The sequence below is a fragment of the Dermacentor silvarum genome, chromosome 11 (assembly GCF_013339745.2).
Source record: "Dermacentor silvarum isolate Dsil-2018 chromosome 11, BIME_Dsil_1.4, whole genome shotgun sequence".
Lineage (NCBI taxonomy): Eukaryota > Metazoa > Arthropoda > Arachnida > Ixodida > Ixodidae > Dermacentor > Dermacentor silvarum.
The window spans coordinates 91,876,429-91,899,375 of NC_051164.1; the positions used below are offsets into that span (position 1 = coordinate 91,876,429).

Here is a 22,947-nt window from a genome sequence, read left to right on the forward strand (position 1 = left end):
ACACGTCTTAAATGTGTCCTTCCGCGCACTGTCGTTTGCTAGCGGCGAGCGCTGCAGCGCGGACTCGGCAGGAGCATCTCCGAAGACTGTTTCCCTTACCAATCTTTCTCGACGTGGTGCAACGCCTACGTTAGTCGTATTTTGGCGACTCATCGCGTCCAAGTGAAATTATTAGCCTTTATTAATATTTTATAAGGTGCGGACGCAGTGTTCTCGCTTTGCGTGCAGAACCGCAGTGCGCATACCTGCCACACATGCCCTCGGCGGCTCGTTGCTCGCGCTCGGCGGCTCACCGTCATTGCGACGCGACGAATGACCTTGCCAGACGTGGCGTAGTAGAGCTTTCGCTCTAAAACGAAGTAAAATCACCGAAAAAAAAAAAAATCGCAGCTCTAACTTGCAGATAAGCCTTCAAGTACACACGTTCGGATTAGACCACTTGTTAAGGCCATTAAGACGAGCAACGGATTCCGAACACTGGCACTACATCTCGCTTCGCAGGAATCTGTGCTCGATGCTCACGTAGCCTTGGATCTGCTGCGCGGAACTACTGAAACAGAGTATAGTGGCCGATTGGATTGGCACACGAGCACTGCAGTATTCTGCGCAGTAAGCGCCGCATCACCACGTGCTGACGCTGCATGCGAGGAAAGAATGCATTTTGAAGGGTCGGGTAGTACGAGAGATGTTGTGGGACTCGGAGAGAGGGAGAGGGAGCTCCTGGAAATTAAATATCGCAAAAAGCCTTGGACGAACGCGCGGGAAAGAACATGGTATGGCGCAAATTGCTCGTGTGCCGTTGTTTTGCTCACTGCCTGTTTCTGCTTACTTCGTTGCGCTGCTTGTTCGTCTGGGAGAGATTATTAGCGCTAACTAGGCCCGTTACGAATACGCCGGAGAGTGTTGACGCGTGCTTTCGCGCGAAACCTTTTGTGCTAACCTGCGCCGGGGCGATATGTTTCGCTCTCTCCTCCTTAAGCGTATAAAGGCTGCAGGAACACGGAGCGTACCGTATTTACTCGAGTATAATCATTCTATACCACAACTTGCCGAACCGTTAAGCCCACGCACGCATTGCGATAATTAAGTGTTGACTAAGCATAGTTTATTCAAATTTCGTGGTTTCTGTTCCAGGTGTGTCATGTTTGCAGTTTAGTCCAATTTCGTCGCGAAGGTGCTGTTGTCCTTGTTCCTTTGAATTGCTCGCTAAAGTTTAACATCGATACCTGGTATGGTACACTCGGCTCGTAATTAGGCAGTTGACTTAACCGAATGAAGAATTAAGCGTCCTGTACTGCCGGCCTCTCTGCATTTTGACTATAACCTCGCTTTTACACTTGTATATTTTCTGGCACTCAATCTGTGGAGCAATCGATTTGGAATTATGTGCGCATACTAGATGTCCATTTGGAAGCGAGAAAACGCGGTATTCATGTGGACCGGTGGAAGCGGCGTATATATATATATATATATATATATATATATATATATATATATATATATATATATATATATATAATAATAGCTTTAAATGGATGGTCGCATTTGCGCACGTATAGCTCACTGGACTCATTATGAAAGCAACGCCTTATTGCTAGCTCGCTCCTCGGCGCAGATGAAACACTTTATCAGCGATTACGCTTGCTTCTTGTACTTACTCCCACGTGACCCTCCGTGATCGTTCCTTCCTCCCTGACTATAGTTTGTGTATTACTTATTTGCACTTTTTTTTTATCCTGTGGGCAATGATGCATCTTAAGATCGACTTTCCAAGTTTTGCGAGCGTTATTTTTATCTCGTTTGCTTGTATGTTTCGATTCGAGATGCAGTGAAATTAGCAGCAAGGCGCGCTGAACGCGAGACCCTGCTATAGGCTAATGCAATAAAGATGCGCTTGAAGTAGCAGACGTGTTGGTTCAGTCGTGAACTCGTTAACGTTAGGTTCAGAGGAGCTACAACTTGCGTTAATTGCCCGACAGATCGGAAAGAGCTCAGTGAACGGAAAGAAACCTGACGAAAACCTGGCGTGCTGTGTCAGACGATAGTGTCTTATGGCCTTGGCGTTGTGCCTACAGCACCTGCACAGTGTTTCACAAACTCCGTTCCTGTATCTTTCACGCACACATAAGCCACGTTTACGTGAACCAGATAAATTCGGGTTGATCGAGTCGGCTTGTCGGGACGAAAGCCGGTGTCGTTGGGTTCATGTAGACGCTAGCGGGTCGGGCCGAGCGAGTGTCGAGTCGAGTTTGGTCAACACACCTGCGAGGAGTGTGGAAACGCCCAACCCGATTGGCGAGAAGCATGCAAACACGGCCGGGTCTGGCCGAGCGAATGTCGAGTCGAGTGGAGTCTTGTCAACACACCTGTGAGGAGTGTGGAAACGCCCAACCCGATTGGCGAGAAGCATGCAAACGCGACCGGGTCGGGCCGAGCGAATGTCGAGTCGAGTCTGTTTAACACACTTGCGAGGAGTGTGGAGACGCCCAACCCGATTGGCGAGAAGCATACAAACGCGGCCGAGTCGGGCTGGGCCAGCTCGACTAGCGACTCGACCCGACCCGCTCGCGTCGAGTTCACGAGCGGACTTACAAGCACGAATCGAAGAAATAAATGAGCATGCAATCAGCGAAGTAAATCCACAGTGCTTTGTTGCACGCACAGCAGTAAGACAAGCGGAGCGGGTGCTTTAACAGAATGCCTAGCGGAGAGCTGGTAGTGTTGGATGTAGCGTAAAATGTATATTTAGCGACTGCTGCGCATCTTCCGTGAACGTTTCCTGGAAGTGTGTAATGTCCTCTGGGCGCGCGTTTCCAAAGAGAACTAAAGAAGTGGCAGCAGAGAAAGTATAACACTACAGTACCCTCCCAGAGCTCTACGATTGGTTTCGTTGTATACGTATACGAAAAAGGTAGGTGCTGCAATTGATACTTGTCGCCGGTTCTCTGAAATGACGCGGTCGCTATGTCTGTACCAAGAAGAACGGCCCGTATTGCGAAACCTTCGCGAGAGCTACCATTGTTATGCGAAGGAAATGGTGCGACCGCTCGTTAAAACGTATAGCATGGCCGGCGTCGGGTTCTATCTAATCCCTTTACACCCCGTTTGAAATCTAGCAAAGCTTGTTGTTCGCCGAGTTGGCGCTGAAATGACATGGTATAGCCATGCGAAGAATACAGGGCGCGAAGAAAAAACGTTATCACGATAAACGGCTCGTTTGAAAGTTCTATCAATTTACCTAGAAAAGCCCCGCAGAACGGGTCCCAATCGACAATAATCGTAACCGCGTTGCAAGTATCCAGCACAATGTTTCGATTCTAAGTGACATGTGCCGCACAAGCGCATGCATACATGGCCGACAGTGACCCACCACGTGCTCGCGGCTCTACATATACACAAGGTATACTGTTTGCAGTGAGTAACACTATATGTACCGCGCAAACTTGAGTGTTTTAGGTTGGTTACGTCGACTTAATGTCTCCTGGTAGAAGGCGAGTCTGATGTAAAACTACATTATTTGTGCAAAAGAAAAAAAAAAAAGCAAGCAAGGAGAAGAAAGGCAGGGTGGTCAACAAAACTGTCACTGCGTTAATAGGTGTGTCCAACAGCGGTACTGATGATTACTGTGATGTTTCGTCTCAGAACGCGTTCCGAGGCTTCTAGATTAGCGTAACATGTCACAATCACGGCAGTGACGGGGAGTGTTCTGTAGCGCCATCTCGTGGAACATGCTTATGACAAGAAGCTAGGGTCGCAGTAATACAGCATCTCTATAGCAGTTCCATCACATTCGCGTGTTGCGTTAGTGGTTTGAGCGACGCTTCGCCTATACGTTATCACCAGCGTCGGCCGGTCGTGAGCGGCAGACTAGGAATCAATAGGCTATATATCGAAAGGCATCATTGCTCTATACCTATCCAGGGGGCTTATTCTCTCCATGGGCACTTGTCACATTCCCCCGTATTGTCAAAGTCACCTGACAATATTATCGGCTCTTATTGGCTCACATGGCTGCGCTACACTCGCCACGATTCGCTCAAAAGTAACGCAAACATGACTGAAATTCGAGAATTTGGCGCAATTTCCGTCGCCGGAATAGCAGCCCAGATAGTGCACGTTCGAGAGCCTCGCCACGCCATATAGATACCCCCTTTCTCCCGTGCAGGGTAGCAAACCGGACGTGCTTCTGGTTAACCTCCCTGCCTTTCCTCTCTTCTATTTCTCTCTCTCTCTCTCTCTCTTCTAACAGTATACGCTATAGTAAAATCCGATTTTACGAAAGTTTCGATATAACGAGGTGATTTCGATTCCCCGATGCATATCCATTGAGCACAATGCGTTGAAAGCCTCGAAGCAGCAAAACGAACTCAACATCTCGCCCAATTTAAGGTTTTGGGAAATATGGATAAAATGCAGGTATATGCCATATTTCTGGTCACGGACACCGTTGAACTGCTTAGGGTTTGTCATTTCTATGCATAAGTTCCATGAATACATACGGAGAAAATAATGAATGACATTCTTTTTCTATAGTAAATGTATTGTTACGAATCTGTTAAGTGCTTTTGATTTAACGAAGTTCTCGATGTAACGAAGTAATATCAGGTCCCATCGACTTAGTTAAGCAGAAGTCTTGGCTGTAGCTGCGAACTCTCAAGGTCAGCCATCGGAGAGTGCGCGTCTTGGTGTGCTGACATAAGATTCTTCCGGTGTTTCATCACGTGAAACGGCGCGTCGCTAGCGATGGCGCGGATCCCGGATTCCGGGATTTCCGCCTATCGTGTATCGACGAGGCAGGCGAAGCCGAAGCGGATTGTCGGAGACTTCGGAAAAGGTAGTTGCCTCCCCGAGTGTGTACGTGTGTTTGTGTGTGCGCGCGGTGAAGCGAGACTTCGCTTCCTGCAATTAGTGTGTATAGCTATTAGCTGGCACGCTCGTTGAGCGCCGCTCGCCGTGAGCCGATCTCTTTAATCCGATTCGTCAAGAGTCCCGGATGGAAGACGCTTGGTCGTCTCCGTGTATGTGTGTGTGGGTAACTGAGCAGACCTCGTCCTACAAGGTAGGCCTTGCGTCGACCGAAAGGAACATCGATGGGGAGAGGAGGAGGACTAGTGCTTCTGAGTTGTTCCTGTAACTCGGTTTATAGACTCCCGACTACGTCGCGTACGAGCGGAGAAGCGGATCGCTCAGAAATGTCGGCGCGGCTTACGTGCCTACATCGTTGCTAGGATTAGTTGCTAAGTTACAAAAGTAACTCTGTTTTCACGTGATAAGTCTTTTTGCTGTTTGCATGCAGGACTCCGTGGACACATCCGCTAAACACAAGTTAAATTTAGCGGGCGAGGGAACAAAGAAACGAAAAAGAAGAAAATACGTTTAGTCCACAATGGTTCCTTTATACAGGGCGAGGCCTAGCTCGCTGGGTTCCAATATTATATAGTGCGACTGATCGACGTGTTGTGTTGTCGTTCCCCTAGTGTTTCTTTTTTCTTTTTTTTTTTTTCAGACCACTAATCCTTAGCAACTCGCCCACCTTTCTGCAGTTCTCCACTAATGAGCTCTTTAAGACGATTCTCTAATCTTTGACCTCTGGTACCATAAACGGTATGTCTTTAAGTAAGAAAGCCGAACTAGTTGCGCACTCTAACCGGCTTATAAAGTGTCAGTGGATAGGTGTGCGCACGCGTTGTGGACGTGTTTTGTAATTCGGTCTATGCTATGTCTCGTGTATAGATCACACACACACCTGCATTGTGTGTGTGTGTGTGTGTGTGTGTGTGTGTGTGTGTGTGTGTGTGTGTGTGTGTGTGTGTGTGTGTGTGTGTGTGTGTGTGTGTGTGTGTGTGTGTGTGTGTGTGTGTGTGTGTGTGTGTGTGTGTGTGTGTGTGTGTGTAATGTTGACCCACTCATGTAGTACACGCGTGCACAGCCTACACAAGTAACAAGCATAAGGAGACACCAAGTATATAGACTGTCTGGTGATCAGGCCAGTGTCCCGACAAGACACTATAGTCATTTTAGCAAAATGCACCTCAGCACCCCACACACCGAGAGAGCCTCTCCACGCCTATAGATGCCGCGAGGGATCAGTGACCGCGACCGAGTCTCGGCTTGCAAAGCGGCGCAAGGAGCCCGAGTTTCGGTCCGCTCGGAGCATGTTGCATGCTGTGCGCTATAACCACTCTCAATGTTGACTGTGTTTGCCGCCGCACTATTTTACTGTTTCTTTCCGTTTGTCTCGTCTCGCCGTCGCGCCCCCACCGTCTCTCTTCTCACTCGAATAACTGCGTTACTACCACACCGCGAGTCGAGCAAAGCAAACACGCCGTGTGGCGCCAGCGTACGCACCACCGCGGCTGATAGGACGGGACGACGACGTTGCGGCAACGTCCTCGACGTCGTAGCGTGTGTGTGTGGGGGGTGCTCCTGCTGGAGGACGCTTTCTGCGGTGTTTGCCGCGAGGCGCCAACGCCCCTTTCTCTCAGTCGCAGGGTTGACGGTCTCTCGAGGAGGGCCGCGCCCTCCTCGTACGCTTTCTCGCTTCCTTTCTCTGAGGCACCGACTCTGGCCTGCGCTAGTATTCCCGTATCAGTTGTAGAGAAAGTACTTGAAACGTCGTCGTTGTCACACCTTTTTTTTTTTTCTTCCGCCCTAAAAGAGCGCCAGCTCGTATAAGACTGTCATGGTTATCCAGGACTGGACCCTTGAGGTGTTATCGAAACGCGTGTACTCTGCAGGCTCCCGCGGGCGTATCTTAGGCCAACAGAGGCGACAGCAATTCCTCAGTGAAAGTGAGAGGGCTTTGACAGTTTACAACCGTCCATTTGGCTTTCTGCGCTGCTGAAGCTGCGATAAAGAGAAACGCCGAATCAGTTTTGACTTGTACGATATCCCATCGGAGGTTGATCTTACACCTGTCCGCCTAGCGGAATTCGCTGTCTGGCCTGAAACCTTATATGCGTTTTAAAGTGCTGAAGACTTGGCAAGAGCTGTAGCTTCTGACTTGACGCGTGTTTGAAGCGGTAGCATTGACAGAGGGCCTCCCATCGCACGGCTTGAGCAACAGCCACGATGACGTAAGCTGTGCCCTTGTAACTTTCGACAAAGACTGTACGTTGACGTTGATGTAGACATATGGACATATTGACATTCCATGAAAAGCTGAGAGAGATGGTTTTTAGCGGAAGCTGAACTCGGTGGTCTCCAGCTAGGCCTCGCATACCGGTACATATGCTAATTTGACAGAAGGTGTAGGCTCAACGGGCAGGACCGGCTTATTCGTGCTATCGATATGAAGACTGCTAGTCTCCAGGGTAAGTGCTCAAAGCGTTTTTGTCGACCGAATCGCAAAGCCAGCAGACGTTGCTTAAAAAACACCACTTTTCACGTGCAGTTCCTTGACCTCGTTATCAAACGCCGTCCGCTGACCTTGACATCTGGCCAGTGATGTGGCTGGCATGAGTGGAGAGGGAGAAAGTCGATACGCATGCGCATACGGACCGGAACACCGCTAGTGGGGGGGAGGGGGAGGCAAAACTATGCGGGCTCAGCTTCGAGTATGGAAAGCTGACACCGCTCCTCTTTTCCAGAAGTCGCCACGCCCACGCAGAGGCGTCGTCGTTCGCCCTCTTGTAGACTTCCCGTGTGTGTGTGTGTGTGTGTGTGTGTGTGTGTGTGTGTGTGTGTGTGTGTGTGTGTGTGTGTGTGTGTGTGTGTGTGTGTGTGTGTGTGTGTGTGTGTGTGTGTGTGTGTGTGTGTGTGTGTGTGTGTGTGTGTGTGTGTGTGTGTGTGTGTGTGTGTGTGTGTGTGTACCGACTCGCACTTGCGACTCTGCGTGCGATATCTATGTTGACGATGCTGAACGTTTGTCCGCGGCGTCACAACTCTACGCGAAGGCATGTCGTTTCTTCATCACTTCGGTCACTCGTCATAGCCGTTTCTTGCTTGCGTTAAATACTGCTTGCGTTAAACCTGCTTGCGTTAAATACTGACACGGCATCCTTCGCGCGCCGCATCGATCTGACCAGTTTGTGCGTCCTCGCTGTTCATGTTGTCGTGTGTGTGTGTGTGTGTGTGAGAGAGAGAGAGGTTGGTCTGGCGGGTGAGTGTTTCTTCTACCGGTGGACGTGCGCCGGAAATAGTCGCGGCAATCGCGTTATCTGTCCTACTCGTCTTTCTCGAGTGCCACGGCGGTCGATTAGCAGGCGAACGGATACGGGCTGACCGTGACACGTCAGCCCCGAGATGATAAACTTTGAAACACCCGGGAGGTGCCGGCTCCCGTGTACTGGGCAGTTGCGAGGCCAGTTCCCACAGAGGCAGCTAGTGGGCGCTGTAAACGAACACTCGTTCGTTCTCAGCACATCCTCATAGAATGCCACGGGATCCACCCAGCGAGAACCGTAGGTAACGTGCAACTCCCCGAAGCGCTTGGGTTTAAAGTGGAAGGAAACATAAACAGATCAGCCGTAGAGATGAGCAAGAGACGATTAGAGTACTGGTGGGAAAAAAAGCAGGGAAAAGATGGATACGACATCTCTTAAAATCATAGGCAGCGGTACAAGGTAAATTTTTGAAAAAGAAAAATAATGAGAGGTATACAAAAATGCTAAATAAAGAACATGTATAGTATACCTTATTAAATCAAGCAGGCTAGGTGACTATTTGTCGCCGCCCCGTTTCAAAGGGGATGCCAATAAATCATCATCATCATATCGCACGTGCAAACCGGCACGTTGCGTTCTGCTGAGCCACGCGGCTGGCCTGCAGTATTTCGTTGGCCGTCTGTGTGTTAACAGCTTGCAGTCTTCTGGATTTCTGGAATGGAAAATAAAATCTCTCATTCGGAGGATTAACGAGACGCGGGCGAGTAAGCATCAACGAGAACACCTCTCTTGTTCGATGTTCGCATGCAAGTATATACCGTGTCAAAATTTTCTCCTTCGGAAGATCCACTGTTTAGCGTTCCTTCTTGTATTTTCAAGCCCGGTTGGGATGCTCAGTCGCGTTGGATATTTCGTGACGTTTGCTGCGTGGCCTCTTGGATCTGTCCTCTTATTTAAGCATTCGCTCGGGCCGCCTGAGGCGAGAGATGCTCAGCTTCCTCTCGGATGAGAGCTCTTCTTCCTGGAAGAGCGTGAATTTATCTGCCACTGTTCATGCGCTTGTGATTGGCCACAGAACGGGCGAGTTCATCTATAGCGTTTCTCCCAGAGTGGCGATAAAAGCCAATTTCTGGTAATCTTCCTGGTTCTCCCTTTCCAATGTCCTTTTGATGTTATATGTAATGTTCTCGACATACGTACTTAAATAGTGTCTCTTTAAGTAGTGTGGTACTTGTGTATTATCTGTGTGCGTAGTCTTGTACATACGTTTACTTTCGTCACTTCTTGTACATAGTGTAAATACACTTTTTCTAAACAGTAAGTCAACGGCGCAAACGTTGAAAGGTTCGCGAGTTTCACGACATCCGCTGCGTGGCTGCGAACTTTGTGACGGTGCCCAAACGCGATGCGGCCTCGTTAAGGCCCCAAAGGATGTTATGAATGCCGGCCAGTGACAGGCGTAGTCGCAGAAACTTAAGTCATCGGCCAGTTTGTATGTGCTCACCTAAATCAAAACGAATGAAGAAGATGCATGGACTAGGATAATGAGAGCACACAGGTTGGCTCGTGGTTGTCCTGTGCGCGAGTCCAAAGTCGCCCTGTATATATGCTCTTTATTACCGCTGGACGCATTTGCCTGCCATGACTCATGCCCAGTATATTGTCCTGCATTGGACTCTCATTTAAGGCGTGCTTGGTTCTCACTGGGCGTCATTGCAAGGCCAGTGGTTGCCTCCCTCTCACTTCTTGCTGAGCTCGGCTGCAAGGGCACTACGTTCCTACTGGACGCAGTTGTAACGCACGTGGCCGTCCTGTGCCCCTGGACTGATATTTAATTGTAGTGACAACCGTGCGAGCTACTTATTGTTCCAGCTTAGTACTATTTCATAAGGCCAGTGGTGTTATCCTGCGCACTCCACACTGTTGCCAGGAAGCCTTTCACAATTCAAGTTGATTTTTCCGGATGAAATACAGATCTGAAAATGAATTTCCCTTCACTAGCTTTGTCTAAAGGTACGGCGTAGGAATGAAGATGTAGTCAGCTGACGCACTGCAGGGATAATTTGGAAACCCCTGGGAGAGGCCCTGGTGCTGCAGTAGACATTAAATAGGCTGCTGCTGCTGCTGCTGCTGCTGCTGTTGTTGATGCTGGCGGTGGCGTTTATGCTTGTTGTGTGCTTCGACTTCGGGAATGCGAGTCGTGGTGGAGGTCATCAGTCCCGTGCGAGACAAGGAGGGCTCGCTCACCTCACCGCAAGACGGTCGGCAGGCTCTGCTGCAGGCGCCCGATAAGCGGTCCTTGCCACTTTGATCGTGGGCATCTCGGTGTTGTCGTCGGCTCTTTGGCAGTGGCGGCGCGTGTGCTTGCTGAGCCTTTTCTCGTGTGCGCCGCAGCTGGCCACGGTAGCCGGGTGTTCAGTGGGCGTTGCTGGGTCCTCCCGTCCCCGTCGCTTTCGGTGTCGTCTCGGCAAGAGGAAGGTCTTTGTCCCCGTGCTTCCGTAGGTGGCTTGTTACGTGCCAAGTGGCAGGGCGCGATGATCACCGTCGCATATATAGCGGCGAAGCGAAATTGGCCGCATTACCGCGAGGGAAATTGACAGACCAGTCTTGCTGCTACCACCATTACGCAGTGGCCACTCCCCTCCCCCCTTTGCACTCGCAAACCTCACGTTCAATTTCCTTGTTCCTCCTTTCTTCTCCCCCCCCCCCCCCTTTTTTTTTTTTCATTTGTCTCTTGTTCATTTCTATGAAAGCACCTTGCGTTGAGATTCTGTCCCTGATGTTGTAGGTTAGTTCTGATTTTTTTTTTGTCGAGATTAATGAGCCGCTCTCCGTCTGTTTCTGAACCGTACGATGATACTTAATTGTAAGTGATCGCAAGTAATGGCTGGTTGCGCTAACCATGCATTAGCTTACGAAACAGTGCGCATAGAAGTGCCCGAAAGCAATCGCGAAATTACCACCGTTTTAGTTCCATCGATAGAGCACAGCGCTTTACGAACCCACCGGTTCCTTAGTTTTCTCCTTTGCACTTTTGCCGCATAAACACAGAATCAAAGAATAAGGTAAAACAGCATTCGTTCGAGGAATGACTTCGCTGACGGCTTTTCGTGGGGCTTGCCTTCAGGTCTGATTCCTCCAATTTTTGTGGCATGGTACAGACAGGTCCGTGCGCATACTGCGGGCGTTTTGCACGCAAGAACCGCCGTCGGATTTCGAGCGTTTAGAGTAGCATCAGATGACCTCACATATTCAGCAACCCCCCCTCTCTCTCTTTCCCTCTCTCTCACAGATTCTTTCTGTAGTCCGTTTTTTTGGGGTGCACGTTAGGAGGGGAAAAAAAAAAAAAAGGTCACAATTATTCTGGAGCCCTCCTCTAGGACGTCTCTCATAAACCGCTACCAGTATCGTGACGTTAAACCCCAGAATTTCATTTACAGACTGCCTCCCCGCTAGATATGACACCTAGGGCGCCGTGGTCTGCGTGACTCATACGCATGCGCAGAGCGCTATACGCTCCACTGTTGCGCAGGCGCTGAAGCCTCGTGCCATTAGGCTTATATCGCACTATCGTCATATTTCCCGCGAGCAAATCTATACCCCATGCATCATCTGCACGTCTACCCCATGCACGTCTTCTTCATCGCACCCATAAAGATGCGGTTGCTGACTCCGTTGTTTCTATACTGCAACCGGTCGTCGTGCGAGCCTAATCCCGTGTCATTGCGCTTTTGTGCGGACAAGTCCCGGGCGCGGCGCCGAGCTTATGCCTGTGTCTGGTACCGTCGTGGGCGGGCGCCACTGCGTTTGATGCAGTTTTTTTTTTCTTTTTGTTCCGGTGCTCGTTTTCTCGAACCCGTGATATCGGCGTGCACGTTTGTTATTCTCGCGGAGGCTGCGTGTGTGTGTGTGTCTATACCTGTACACTCCCATCTATTCTTGTCGTCGTGCCTGCACATACAGTTCTGTCGTGCGCTGGGCTTTTAACTGCGCTGTTAACCGGCCAGCCGCTCACTGCGGTAAAGGTGCGGCCGGGTTCGGTTGAATCGTGCCGCGATCAGATAGTGCGGTCCAATTTGGGCGGCGCGCGTGCTTGCGTCTGTGCCGGGATCCCTGGTGCACGCCGTGCTGCGGTGCAGGAGCGGCTGGAGAAGAAACATTAACAAACGGAAGATAAATTTGGCCTCGAAACGAGCAATGTTTTTAACTAATGGGGGTGAAAAATGACAGTCGCCTGTGTCTGGACTTTTATGGCGATAAAATGATGATAAAGTGATGGAAGTTGCGACCATTTCCAATATCATAATGAATGAATTAATTAAAACTTTTGTTCAAAGGTGACGCTAGCTTAGGGAGCTTTCAATCCAGTGCTCTGCTGATGAACTTCTCCAGGCACTTCTGGACGCAGTCCACCAGGTGGCGTTGGTCGTGCTGAGTTTTGGCGAGAATCTGGGGCGAGTTCAGTGTAAGGGGGGTTCCGCCGAGAGCTTCCCGCGTGTTTGAACAGGCGTTGGCGTCCGAACGAGATGGATGGATGGGCGCGAAGCGGTGGCCGGCATTGGGTCATGAAGACGCGGCGGCGGCGACGACCGAGGTGTCGACGCGTGCAATTTCACGCCGCTTCGTTTCGTCTTCTCGCTTCTGCTTCTTCAAGGCCAGCTCACATTTCTTGGAACCATGCAGCGCCGTCTCACGAACCACCGCAGTCGCGTTTGGCGCGGGGCCCGGCAGCTTTCCGAGTGTGTCGAAATTTTGTTTGCTCCGAATTCTTTTTCTTTCGCATCTATATCTCGCACGCTTTTCTTTCAGGGACGGCGATGTGCGGAGTTATTTGGAGCGGCGATTATGTTCGGTTGAAAGCGGCTAAATCCGGAGCGCGTGCTTTTTCTAAGTGCGACTGCCGAATCTTGGCCGCTGGCATATATACGCTGTATCGTGCGACACGCCGCTGCGAGTTCAAATTAGCTACACGGCGAAGTGATGCGGTTGTTGGCGCTGCTGCTTGTAAAAGCGTCTTAGCGTGCCCTTATCGTTGCCAGCTGAGCGTGAGCGTCAGGCAAGGCGCTGAGGTGGCTGGTACATAACAGTAGTGGCGTGGCCTCTGAGACTTTCGGCCTTGTGATCTCGGAGGCCATGGTAGTGGCAACAGTGTGCCAACGAGCGGGAAGAATAGGGGGATCTGAGGGGCTCGACGTTTCCGTAACGACAATACAAAACAAGAACGATACACGAAGTCACAGATAGGGGACGTTAACAACAATATGGAACGAACAAGCTAGTCATGAAGTCCCAGAGAGAGAAAGGGTGCATAGAAAGGCAGGGAGGTTAACCAGATGTAGTTACGGTTGGCTACCCTGCACGGGAGGAAGGGGATATTAATTCCCGAACTTTGCGGTGAAATGCATTGGCGTTTCGCTTACTTACGTAACAAAACTTGTTTTATGCACTGAAGCACGAAAGTAACTGGAACGCAAAGTAACTGGAACGCATTTCCCCGCAAAATTCGGGAATTAAATATCGAAACTGCGCGAGTGTTCGCGGATCAGAATGGTGCTGTGTGACCTTCTGGGTCCGTTTAAGCAGCATTATTAGCATCAAGGGTTCTTCTAGGAGGAGACGCTGGGGAGAACTTCTATTAATGGAGGTAACAGAGTTATGTCCCGGCGTTAAAAGTTCGCTATACAGTCGGTCACATAAATTTATGGGACGCGTATTCGGCGATAAATGTGATTAGACCAATTTCACGACGAGTTTCACTATGCCACCGCAATATACGCCGGTAGTAGCAGCCCATATATAGCGGGCAAAGGGCAACTATGGCGAGAAGCGTGTTGTGTTTGTACCATGCCAAAGTCGCTTACTGCTTGAGATCACAAGTCAGAGGGGCAAAAATATTCAGCAAGAGGAGTGCTGTCGAAGAGACGCCCCTCAACGTAGTCAAATCGGTTTATTTTTCCTCATTTAAGAGGAAGCTTTAGTTTGGGCCCAACTCCGACGCGGCCTATTCAATTACATGTAAAACGCATGAACGTTTTTGTGAGATAACCGCTGGACAGATTTCAATGAAATGTATAGCATTTGATTCTAACGACTGGTTGTAAGCGGAATTTTGATTGAGGCTCTGAATTTTGTTTAAAATTTTTTTTGAAAAATTCGAAAGTTCGAAAAAAAAAAAACAAGCACGAAGTTTACAAACTGGTAGCTTGGCACCTAGAACAGATATCGCAGTTCTGTAAACGACATTCATTAGATCATTAAAAGCGGACCAATTCGATATATCTATTTCAATCTTACGTGAATTTGTTACGTTGTGTGCAAGGATTCTGCAAAAGCTGTATTTCCACATTACAATTTTTTTTAGATTCATGTGTAACATATCAATTTTGTCCGCTTTAGATGTACTATTAGAAGCAATTCACATAATTGTGATATCATTTTTCGTTGCTGAGTTAGAGTCGTAAACTTCATAGTTTCGTTTTCTGAAAATTTGCGTTTTTTGCCAATTTTGAATAAAAATTGACGACCTAAATAGAAAATTTGAAACCAACAGTCACCAGATATTAAGTTTTCTTTTAAATGCGACAAACCTCGTCAAATTTGGTGCAGTGGTTGCCGAGAAAAACGAATTCTCCTTTTACATGTATTTAGACAGGAGCAACTGAGCTAAAGCTTACTCTTAAGGCACGGCGCTTCTAATTTAATGGATCACTATGTAAATCGCAAAAAAAATACTACAGATAAAAGCTTTCAATTTGAGGCGTGCATGTGCCCAGGCTTTTCGGTAGTACGGACTTTTTTTTTTTCCCTTCTTTCTGGCAAGTCTAAACTTTGGTGTCAAATCAGTTGCGATACGGCGTGTGAAGAAGCGATGGTTTAGAAGGCGCGTCCAATCCCCCAAGCATGTGTGTCGCAACACTCTGCGTTTATAGAAAGAATTGTTAAGTGAAATCGATGTCCAACTATATAACAGGCGGTTGCGGGGTTACGTAAGTCTTCGGCGAGATCCGGCGCGCTTGGAACCTCTGCTTCTGCCGGAACCGCCATCTCACCTTCGAGACAAATAGCGATGCAATTTGAGGGCGGTGGGGCGACGTGGGGGACGAATGTGTCATCCGAAGCTGTCGCTGAGGGGGCTCCGGCATCACGTACAGTTTGGGAGATATTGCGCAAGAAAAATATGTCGCTCCCTGCGCAGCCATCGTATATCGAGTTATCTCTTTAGCTCTTTCTCTCTGTGTATGTCTGTCTCGAGCGTTCGTGATATGTCCACGCGAGAGCGCGGTCCAGGGCGGATGTGATGGCGTACTCGTAAAAGGATCGCGCCACCGCTGCAGTGTACTTCATTCACGCTTTTCTTTATTTATTAAAAAAAAAAAAAAAACGTGGTCAGCTTGCACTAGTGGTGCAAGGCTGGAGTAAACAGCGGAGCTGGTGATCGGCTTAGCTTTTCTTCGAGGTTTTGCTAGGCTTGGCTAAGTTTTGCTAGGAAATGCTAAGTGCTGCTAGGCACGGTATTCCGAATCGGCTCGCCGCCGACGCGCAGATTCTCGCTTGGCCGCGCGACGCGCTTCAAGATGAGCGGCTTCTTCGGGTGTCCGGATCTTCTTTGGTCGTCCCATGTCAAGGCTACATGTAGTCGCCACAGAGTCAACGAGAGTTCTACCACCGTCGAGGCGGCTCCGAGCTTTATCTCCCCTGTGACGTCACAGGCAAGCTGCGCCTCCACTCTTGCCGGGGCGTGGCTGGTCGAAACCTGCCGAGCCGACGCTAGAGGCGCCTGTTGCAGTCACGGACATCACGCGCGTTGGGCGCGAACGCGGTCAAACGCGGACGGCGTCGGCAGCAGCTCTGTGGCGAGTCTGTGCGTTGCTTCGTTGGTGCTACTACAATTTCTTTCTCTCTCGCTCTCATTTTCTCTTTCCCTCTTCCGAACATTGCGCGAGCCGCGCGCATGCTCTCTTTTCATCTCCTTAACGTCCTATGTCAAGGCAACATGTGCGCGGCACGGAGAGGAGGCGAAGCACACGCCGCTCCGCGAGGTGGTAGGCAACCCAGGTGACTCATCGCTCAGCGATGTTTTGCGGCTCGCGGCACACGTTACGGCCGGCTTAAACAGCTTCGCTGTTAAAAGAAGAAGTAAACGTTTTATCGTAGGATTGTTTGTATTGTTAGCTGCCACCGCTTATGTGAACCGTGGCCTTCCTCGCTGAAAGCACTTCCCGTTATACCCACGGCCTCTGTCGCCACTGCGCGTAACGTCTAGGCGCATCGATGCTTTTCTTTACATAATACATTTAGTACCGCTGCGTGCATTTGTCCGTAGGCAGCAGTAGCTATAAACGGCGCAACACTGGCCTTTAGAGAGCGTATACGTTGCGGCTGTTTTGAGTTGACTGTGCATCAGTGTTCTACGGAGCGAAGCTGACGTAGGTTTGTATAGACTCGCTGTGCATTCGTACATTACCTTGCACTTTGCGTTTCGCTTATTCGTACCGGTTCTTGTTATCAGTGTAGTCGTAAGTACGCCGAGAATACGCGGGGAACAAATTCATGCAGTTGCCTGGTTGGGCACAGTGCAGAGCATCGAGCTTCCTACTATAATCACTATAGAGGGAACAACCGTGGCGCTTGCGATCGTTCACCCGGCTTGTGAATGATGGTTAGATTTGTTCACTAAGCTTTATCTACCTCTGTTGGGCCTAAATTTCGAAGCGTTCCCAACTTTCTAAACGTAGAAGGCAATAATACTCTTTCCGCACATGCATATTCACTGCGAGTAGTTGCACTTAAACGCAATATTTTGTCGATGATGATAAACTTGCAGAACCCCATAGCCATCTGAAGCCAGAGGGATGAAGTTTAGGCCGAGTCATATGTACAGTGCGGCCCACACTGCCAAAGGGCACACGCCGGTGCAGCTCTCACTGGGCTGCCACTCTAGTTGCAGGAAGTGATACTTGAGAAAACCAGCGATAGAATGAGACTCAAACACGAAGGAAAGAAGGGACACCATAATGCTGGTGTCTCTCATTTCCTTCGTGTTTGCGTCTCATTTTTTTTCGAGGGTTTTCTCAAGTATCGATATGAACCGCAAGCGCCGGCTGGTGCCACGTAATGCTGTGCACATGAATCGGGCTGCGCCAGCAACCAACCACACAAGCCAGCTGACTCGACAATCCCCCCCCCCCCCCCCCCCCCAAAAAAAAAAAGAAAAGAAAAAAAAGAAAAGAAAAAAAAAGAAAAAGGGGGGGGGGGGGTGATGGGGAGATTCGCACACGCTCTGCAATCATGTGTTCCTTTCAACATTGGACCGCACTGTACTACACGTCATTCGCATGCTGGCTGCAACCTCAGTGCTTGTACAGCTCCCATAGACTCTAGCGCCAGAGTTACCTCTAGTAATCTTTGTAAGCAACTCCGTAGTGAATTCATCGCCTCCGGGATGTGCGCGCGCCGGCTGGCCTCCAGCAACAACAGCCGGCGCGCGCCAATCTCTGAGGGCATGGTGATTTAAACGCTAGCCCGCCGGTGCACCGTACTAAAGGCGCGCGGTGTGTACACGTGGCCGACCGGCGGCGCTTCAGTTTGACGCACCGCTGGAGCCGCCGCCGGCGGCGGCAGTCTATTTTTGTTCGCTCCGGGTGCGGGCACTGCGTGCAGTCTCGGCGATCGATAGCGGGGCATGGCACAACAACGCGGGTAGAGGTACAGATGGGGGCTTTCTGCAAAAAATAGTGACATGGGGAGAAAATGTCACGCAGTACGCCGTGTCTGTCTCTGCTCATGCTGCTCCTCCGTCGCTGCATGTCTGTATAGCGTGTGTCCCCTGCAAACGTTAGCCAAAATGTATTTAAAAAAAGATAGCGTGGTCCAGACCCGAATCCGTTGGTCTGAATGTTTTTTGTTGGACAGCTTGGCTAACGTTAGGTGGGACATATCATTAAGGGAGTAAGAGGAGGAGAAAGTAAAGAAGACGTTTAAGGAGGTGGCCGACTGTCTGCTGCTCTACTCTCTCTCTCTCTCTCTCTCTCTCTCACACACACACACACACACACACACACACACACACACACACACACACACACACACACACACACACACACACACACACACACACACACACACACTCCTTTTATGTTTGTGCTCTTCCCGTCATGCTTATTTCATTTTTGTTTTGCATCTTCATTGAAAGCGCCACTATATCTTCGTATTCCTCCTTGTCATTCCTCCTCCATTTCGTAATCGCGCTTTCGTTCCTGAACATATAATCTCCTTCTGCCTACTTGCTGTCTTCCTCGTCCTGCCTCACATTTTTTCATTATGCTTCCCGTTCTTCCCGTGGCTTCTCGGAGGCGTTCGCAGCAGAGGTTGACTGACGGGAGACGCTTCGTAACAGTGCAGGAGGCGGCCGAGTAATCTGCTCGACTAGAATAATGCGAGGACCCGGCGTCTCCGGAAAAACGCGCGGAAGTACGTAGGCGTCAGAGAAAATAAAAGGAAACAATAGCCAGGGAACGCTGGAAGTGGTGCATAGAAAAATAGAGATATAAGTCGAATCAGGTCACCAGGATTGTCCTAGGTTGACAGGGAATGCACAAGTAGTATCATTTGTTTGGGAGGATAGCAGGTATAATTGTCTCGGTAAATGAACAAGATGAAACAAGAACAGTCTAAGCCGCCCGGCCGCCACTCGCATACTTTCCAACTCTCCCGATCTTTTTTTATTTTTTTTTCGCAGTGTTTAAGAATTTGCGCTCGTTCTACGATCGCACGAGTGTTGAGTCAAGGTTTACGAAAGAAATTGTTCAGAATAAAGTTTCGTTTGTTGGTCTACAACCGTACCCTTCTACGCTTGATGGTGAAGGCACATCGGAGACGTGGTTGCTTCGAACAGGTTGATTCAGACAAGTTCCTAAAGCAAGCCAGTCGGCAGCATTAAAATCGCTGAAAGAGTCATTGTTTCGCTTGTCAGTCTCTACTGATCCCAGTTTGCTCTTGGTCGCGTGCTGCGTCTAAACGTAAACCACGGTTAATAATGTGCGTGTGTATCCCACAAAAGGTCTGTGCTCTTCTCTCCCCTGGCCCCGCTGACGTATCCACCGGGTCCTTACGAATTTTAAGGTTCACAGGTTGGGTTGCACCGAGTGCAGATCTGCACTCGGTGTATAACTAACGTCACGGTGTTCAGATGGAACGAAAGTTTGTTCCAAAATGGGACTTCGTTTTTTTTGTCGCGTTGTGTTGTTCGTACCTGCTGTGTATACTGTCCAGTGTCTTGTCGTGCTTCGTTGTGTGGTATTTGTCGATAGATAGGATCGGCACATCAATATGACTCCCTTTTTTTTCGTTTCAGGTATAAACTTGAAAGAAGTCTTGGGACCAAAGCGGCGCAGAGTGTATACGTAAGTTTATGTTTACGTTTTTCCAGCACGCAGCCATTTAGGTCGCGCTTTGGAGCGACGAAGAGCGGCCGTTAATCCGCCGTGGTTGCTTAGTGGCTGTGGTGTTGGGCGGCTAAGAACGAGGGCGCATTTCGATGAGGGCGAAACGCTGAAAACACCCGTGTACTTAGATTTTGGTGCACGTTAAAGAACCCTAGGTGGTCCTAATTGATCCGGAGTCCCCCACCATACGGCGTGCCTCATATTCAGATGGTGGTCTTGGCACGTAAAACCCCATAATTTAATTTTTAGTGGTCGTTATACGTAAACTGTAGTCGTAGGAGGTGTGCAAACACGGTGGTGTCCGCCGATATCGTTTGCTCGCGAGCTCGAGCGGTTTAAATATAGGCAATCTGGTATCGATCTTGAGTGTCATGTGGCTTCGCCAGAAATGTGCGCTGCGTTTGCTAGGCGCTTCAGCTTGTCATTTGCCGTCTCTGGAAGGGGACCTTTTTTGCCGACACGTGGAAACTTCATCGGCCAGGCTGGTTTGCGATTGCGACGCTTGACGTCATGAGATGGAAAAATTGTCTTGCAAATTTACAAAAGCGGCTGCTAGGGAAACGAAAGCCTTGTGCTAGAGAGAAGAAATATTTGACAAAATACGAGGTCGTGCTATCAGAGCCGCTATTCTGGACATTCCGCCATTTTCTTCGAGGCGTGACGTAGGCGCGACGCTTACAAAATGGCGCTGATGGCCCCGTTTTGCTTTCGTAACATGACGCAAATTTGACGTTTCGCCTAAGAAACTGTAATGTAGGCATTGAACCTAGCGTGGTTGATAAAGCAAAACAGTTTTCCTCCCCAGTAAAAATAAAGCAGCTAGCTCAAAGCGCACGATTATTCCATCAAAATCGTTTCTCGCTTCCGTCGTCTGCATGCGCGCAGGCTGTCGTCTGCTTCATTAGCTAGGATACGTGTCCTCGGGAAACTGAATGAGTCATCGTATATTGGCGCCCACGCGCTTGCTTTCTACCTTGAGACAACATACGCGACCTGCCAGTGATGATCAGCTCACTACGAAATTGGAAACGCACATTGAACGCTGCATGGAATCCATACTCCAGAAGATGGTCGGCCTTCTTGAAGCACGCCTCACACAACTCCCCCCGCTCTCTACCCCTCTTCTCCCCACAGCACAGCCTACCGCCATAGAACCCCACATCCCAATAGATACCAGACTCGCCCCTCTCATCCATCCGCCTACGCTCCAATATGGCGGGACGGGGCAACAGTAATTATCTACACATCCTAACCTGGAACTGCCGCGGCTTCCGGGGTAAGCGCGCGCCCTTGCAGCTTCTACTTCCTACACTTTCCCCAACGCCCCAAGTCCTTCTTCTCCAAGATACTGCCACTCAGGCCGCACTCCCCGGTTACAACTCCACACACTCTGACACCACAAACACACCCAGGGCATCCACACTTGTGCACCGTACTCTAACATATAAGACGCATTACATCACGTCAGAGACGCCCTGCGTGATCACCGAAATTATCCATCACACACATACACTCCCATCCATCTTTATTGCCAATATCTACCACCCCCCATCCAAACCGATGGCCACGTTGGAGTTCCTTCTCCGAGAGCTGCACCGCCTGGTAGGGAAGCACCCCCTACTAATCGGTGGGGATTTCAACAGTCAACACACTGACTGGGGATACAAAACAACCACACACAGAGGTCGCAGGCTCTGGCTGCTCCTGCAGAACCTCCAACTTTCCGTCCACAACAATTTTCAGACTCCTACGCGAATCGGCAACAGTGTCAGCATGGACACTAGTCCGGATCTGGTGCTCAGCTGCTCCCTCCGTGATGTGACTTGGACGAGAACACAACACACACTGGGCAGTGATCATTACATGATACAAGTCACGGTCCCATTCAAGCCACCCCGGCACACCTACATGACACACAAACTAATTAACTGGGACGCTCTCCGCACCACGCGAACTGCCAGTCCTGACAACCCCATCACTGACATCAACGACTGGGTAGACTCTCTTCAGACTGACATCCAACACCATACGCAGCAGATTGAAACCACCACAGACGTACCCACCCTAGACTCGCGACTCGCCCACCTCTGGGAGGCCTACCACAGTCTCCTAGAGAGGTGGAAACGCGGTAAACATAACAGAACACTCAGAAAACGCTTAGCCACTCTACAATCTCAAATTCAATTACATTCGGAGGAGCTCTGCCGCTCCAATTGGGGACAAGTATGCGACGGCATCGCCGGGAGACTGTCCGCAAAACGGGCGTGGCAGCTCCTCCGACACCTCATCGATCCGTCGAAAACAAAAAACACCACCCAGCACCATGTCACCCGGCTCATACACGCACACATAGACAACCCCGATGCTCTCTTGGATACACTCCGCGACACATACACCTCACCCGGCATACCAACTCCTCTCCCCTCATATACAGGACAGGCGAACCCCGAACTCGATACCGACATAACAGAGGCGGAGGTCAGAGCAGCCCTCCTGACTCTCCGCACCAAATCTGCACCCGGCGCCGACCAGGTCTCCAACACAGCGCTCCGTAATCTGGACGACCGATCGATCGCTCGTATCACGGAGTATTTCAATCAGTGCTGGAAGGAGGGCACCCTCCCCCAGTCCTGGCGCCACGCGAAGGTAATCTTCATCCCAAAGCCCAACAAACCACTTACACTCCAAAACCTTCGCCCAATCTCGCTAACCTCGTGTCTCGGAAAGCTTTTCGAGCACGTGGTATCAGCGAGACTCACACAGCACATGGCAGACCATGACTTATACCCTCACAGCATGGTGGGATTCCGTCCCCATTTGTCCGCACAAGACGCCATGTTGCAAATCACCCATGACATCTTCGACCCGCTCATTCCAGGCCACACCAAGGCAGTCTTGGCTTTGGATTAATCCAAAGCCTTTGATCGCGTTGAACATCACGCGATCATGACTGCACTCTCCCCACTGAATGTGGGTGCACGTACGTACACCTACATTCAGGCCTTTCTCACAGCACGCACGGCTGAGCTTCGCTTCGGCCCGCTCACCTACCCCACATACTCTCTAAAGAGCATCGGCACCCCGCAAGGGTCCGTCCTCTCACCTTTCTTATTTAATATCACTCTGATCCCCCTAGCACGACAATTGGCAACCGTTCCTCACCTGAAACATACTCTATACGCTGACGACATCACGCTATGGACTACCCATGGCAGTGATGGCACCATACAGGACACTATCCAAGTAGCCGCCAATCTGACCCAAAACTATGCAGTCAGCGTAGGACTTTCTTGTTCCCCAGAGAAGTCCGAGATGCTCTGCATCCGTCCCAAGAACCGCAACTCACCCTGCTCCCCCATCGTCATCGAACTGGAAGGCAGACCGGTACCAGAGGTGAA

The 22,947-nt window shown here is 50.0% G+C and overlaps 1 protein-coding gene across 2 annotated transcripts in view; it reads left to right on the top strand.

Annotated features, from left to right (window-relative positions):
* LOC119433494 (uncharacterized) overlaps positions 1 to 22,947 on the top strand; it is a 236,057-nt gene that overhangs the window by 57,894 nt on the left and 155,216 nt on the right. The window contains exon 3 of one of the 2 annotated variants that reach the window (XM_049659433.1): positions 19,459 to 19,507. The exons of the other annotated variant lie outside the window; for it this stretch is intronic. The gene's annotated coding sequence lies outside the window, so the exon portion shown is untranslated. The remainder of the gene's footprint in view (positions 1 to 19,458; positions 19,508 to 22,947) is intronic. 2 annotated transcript variants of the gene reach the window in all.